The following is a 4,399-nucleotide window of genomic DNA, read 5'->3' as shown; positions in this document are numbered from 1 at the left end:
AGAAAAACTGGCTTTATCCTGGCTCAAACCAGGACATTCCACCCCTTATTCCATACCATACATTACGTACAGGCTCTATACCTTACCAGTTGTTAAATCAAGGATTCTCTCCCAACGTCAAATTACCCTGAGGTACATATTGTACCTCACCATCCTCCATCATTACACACCAAGTATGTCCAGGTCCCTGAGCAAAAGCAATACCCCTGACAGGTTTACCTTTGCCTGAAGAAGGATAGACCCAGACACTTTTACCCAACAAGTTTTTTCACATGACACAGGGACTTTATCCCCATCTGTAGTATGCAAAAGGTCTGATTGAGCAGCCCCAGCCCGATTGATGGATCCCCTGGTATTAACTAACCAGGTGGCCTTTGCCAAATTTTTATCCCAGTTTTTGAAAGTTCCACCACCCATTGCCTTCAGGGTAGCCTTCAACAGACCATTGTACCTTTCAACTTTCCCTGAGGCTTGTGCATAGTATGGGATATGGTAGATCCACTCAATACCATGATCTTTAGCCCAATCAGTAACAAGACTATTTTTGAAATGAGTCCCATTGTCTGACTCAATTCTCTCTGGAGTACCATGTCTCCACAAAATTTGCCTTTCAAGACCCAAGATAGTATTCCTGGCTGTGGCATGAGGCACAGGATATGCCTCCAACCATCCTGTACTTGTTTCCACCATTGTAAGCACATAGCGCTTACCCTGGCGGCTCTGAGGCAGTGTGATGTAGTCAATTTGCCAGGCCTCTCCAAATCTGTACTTTGACCACCTCCCCTCATACCACAACAGTTTCAACCGTCTTGCCTGCTCAATTGCAGCACACGTCTCACAATCGTGGATCACCTGGGCAATAGTGCTCATGGTTAGAACCACCCCTCGATCACGAGCCCATTTATATGTTGCATCTCTGCCCTGATGACCTGAAGGATCATGGGCCCATCGAGCTAGAAAGAACTCACCCTTATGTTCCCAGTCTAAGTCTACTTGGAACACTTGAGCAGCCTCATCTGCTCGTTGGTTGTGTTGATGTTCCTCAGTGGCTCGACTCAGAGGCACGTGTGAATCTACATGACGCACTTTTACCACCAATTTCTCTATTCGAGCTGCAAAGTCCTTCCACAGGTCAGCAACCCAAATAGGTTTACCCTTTCTCTGCCAGTTGTTTTGCTGCCACTGCTTTAGCCAACCCCACAAGGCATTTGCTGCCATCCACGAGTCAGTGTAAAGATAGAGTCTCGGCCACCCCTCTCGCTCAGCAATGGCCAAAGCCAGCTGGATGGCTTTGACCTCTGCAAACTGACTCGATTCACCTTCTCCTTCAGCTACTTGAGCAACCAGTCGTGTAGGACTCCACACGGCAGCTTTCCACTTTTGGCGGTTCCCTAAAAGACAACAGGAGCCATCGGTGAAAAGGGCAAACTCTTTCTCAGTCTCTGGTAGATGATCATATGGTGGAGCTTCTTGAGCTCGTTTCACCACTTCTTGTGGTGGCATTCCAAAGTGGGTGCCTTCTGGCCAGTTTGTAATTGCTTCCACAATACCTGGAAGATTAGGTTTCCCTATTCGAGCTCTCTGGGTGATTAAAGCAGTCCATTTGCTCCAAGTCACATCGGTAGCCTGATGGATAGGAGAGAGGTTATTCTGGAACATGAATCTTAGGACTGGTAATCTGGGCGCCAGGAGAAGCTGCGCTTCAGTGCCAATCACCTCTGAAGCAGCTCTAACTCCTTCGTATGCTGCAAGTATCTCCTTCTCAGTTGTTGTATAGTTGGCCTCGGAACCTCTGTAGCTCCGGCTCCAGAATCCCAAGGGTCGACCTCGAGTCTCCCCTGGTGCTTTCTGCCAGAGGCTCCGGTTGGGACCCTTGTGTCCAGCTGCAGTGTAGAGCACGTTCTTGATGTCTGGCCCCGTTCAAACCGGTCCAAGGGCCATTGCCTGCACAATTTCTTTTTTAATCTGCTCAAAAGCTTTCTGTTGGTCAGGACACCATTTAAAATCATTCTTCTTTCGGGTCACCTCATAGAGGGGTTTCACAATTTCACTGTAACATGGAATATGCATTCTCCAGAAACCAACAGTCCCTAAAAAGGTTTGAGTGTCCTTTCTAGTTGATGGCGGGGCCATAGCTGTTATTTTATTAATCACATCCATTGGGATCTGGCGACGACCATCTTGCCACTTGATTCCCAGGAACTGGATCTCTCGTGAAGGTCCCTTGACCTTACTTCTTTTCACAGCAAAACCAGCACCCAGAAGAATTTGGATGATCTTTTTACCTTTCTCAAAAACTTCTTCTGGTGTGTCACCCCACACAATGATGTCATCAATGTACTGTAGGTGTTGTGGAGCTCCACCCTTCTCCAGTGCAGCATGAATCAGTCCATGGCAAATGGTTGAGCTGTGTTTCCACCCCTGGGGCAGTCGATTCCAGGTGTATTGGACTCCCCTCCAGGTGAAAGCAAACTGTGGCCTGCTTTCTGGTACTATAGGAATAGAGAAGAATGCATGTGCAATGTCAATAGTGGCATACCACCCAGCTGCTTTCGACTCCAGCTCATACTGAAGTTCTAGCATGTCTGGTACAGCAGCACTGAGCGGTGGTGTCATTTCATTCAGGCCACGATAGTCCACTGTCAGCCTCCACTCGCCATCAGGCTTTCGCACTGGCCAGATAGGACTGTTGAAGGGTGAATGGGTCCTGCTGATCACACCTTGGCTTTCCAATTGCCGGATCAGCTTGTGAATAGGGACCACCGAATCTCTGTTGGTGCGATACTGCCGTCTATGCACCGTTGAAGTGGCAACTGGCACCTGTTGATCCTCAGCCTTCAGCAACCCCACTACAGAAGGGTCATCTGAAAGGCCAGACAAAGTACGCAGCTGTTCAGTGTCCTCAATCTCTACAGCCGCTATACCAAAGGCCCACCGGTACCCTTTCGGGTCACGGAAGTATCCTTATCTAAGATAATCTATGCCAAGGATGCACGGAGCATCTGGGCCAGTCACTATAGGGCGCATCTGCCACTCCTCACCAGTAAGGCTCACATCAGCCTCCACAACAGTCAGCTGTTGAAAGCCTCCTGTCACTCCAGAGATAGTGACGGAGTCTGTTCCCTCATGATTCGACGGCACCAGTGTGCACTGTGCACCCGTGTCCACCAAAGCTCTATATCTTTGTGGTTCTGATGTGCCAGGCCATCGAACCCACACAGTCCAATAAACTCGGTTATCCCTCTCCTCCTCCTGGCTGGAGGCAGGGCATCTCTAGGGCTGAGCATTAGAACTCGATGAACCATCCTGATTATTGACCGATGCAACCTTCCTCTTGGAAGAACCATCTCCTGGTTTTGTTCTGTTTAGTAGCTCTTGCACACGCAACTGGAGAATATCAGTGGCTTTCTTGTCCCAGACTCTCATGTCCTCTTTAAAATAATTTTTCAAGAGAGACCACAGGTGGCGTCGCAGTGAGTCCTGTCTTCCTCGCTGCTGTCTCGTAGCAGGACGTCTCTTATTAATGACTGCAACACGTGGCCAGTCGTCTCTAGGGAATCTGGGGTTTACTCCCCCATCCATTTGGCATCCTATTCTTTCTGTCAGTCACATTTTCAATGGCTGAGGTTTGGAACTGAAGGGAATCAGAGATGATGTCTCCATACTGTCGTGCTTTGAAAGCCACCTCACGCACAGTTGGTCTTACCCCGTCATCAAAGCATCCCATGAAGGAGAATATATGGGCATGTGCTGCTGGTACAGCCTGAGCAAATCTCTGGAACATCGGTGTGTCACACTCAACATCATCAGGATTTGTAAGTCCATCTTTATCATAGATCACTTCTCGCACAGCTATCTCTCTCAAGTACGTGATGGCTTTCTCAAGAGTGGGTGTTCTGCTCCGGCGCCATTCGATGTCACCCTTGTGGGGGTATCTCTCTCTCACAGCTGAAAGAAGTCGGTCCCACAGGGTGGTAATTCCCACCTTATTACTAAGTGCTCTGTCAATACCAGCATCTCTGGCCAGGGATCCCAACTGCTTGGCTTCTCTCTCGTCCACGTTGTGGGTTTCAGCACCACTATCAAAGCATCCGAGCAACCATGGAAGAATTCCCTCACCCTCAATGTGGGTAAAGTCCTTTCTCATGAGGCACAGTTCTTTCATAGAGTAAGGATGGACAAGGTTGTCGTCGTTGTCGTTGTGGGAAACTGTTCTTTTCTTCCCCACATAAGTCTAAACAAAATGTCTTTTAAGCCAGCGAAGGCTTCTCCTGATTATCCCCAGCTGACGAACTAAAACAGACTTGCTTCTCAAGGACAACTGAACCCAAAACAACAGCTGTGGTCCGGGACAGAAAGGATGGACAACAAGCCATCCTGTGCCCCTGGCAGTCACCGC

This window comes from Apus apus, chromosome W (genome assembly GCF_020740795.1).
Source record: "Apus apus isolate bApuApu2 chromosome W, bApuApu2.pri.cur, whole genome shotgun sequence".
NCBI lineage: Eukaryota > Metazoa > Chordata > Aves > Apodiformes > Apodidae > Apus > Apus apus.
The sequence above is the reverse complement of the archived record's forward strand: the minus strand, read 5'-3'. Positions refer to the sequence as shown.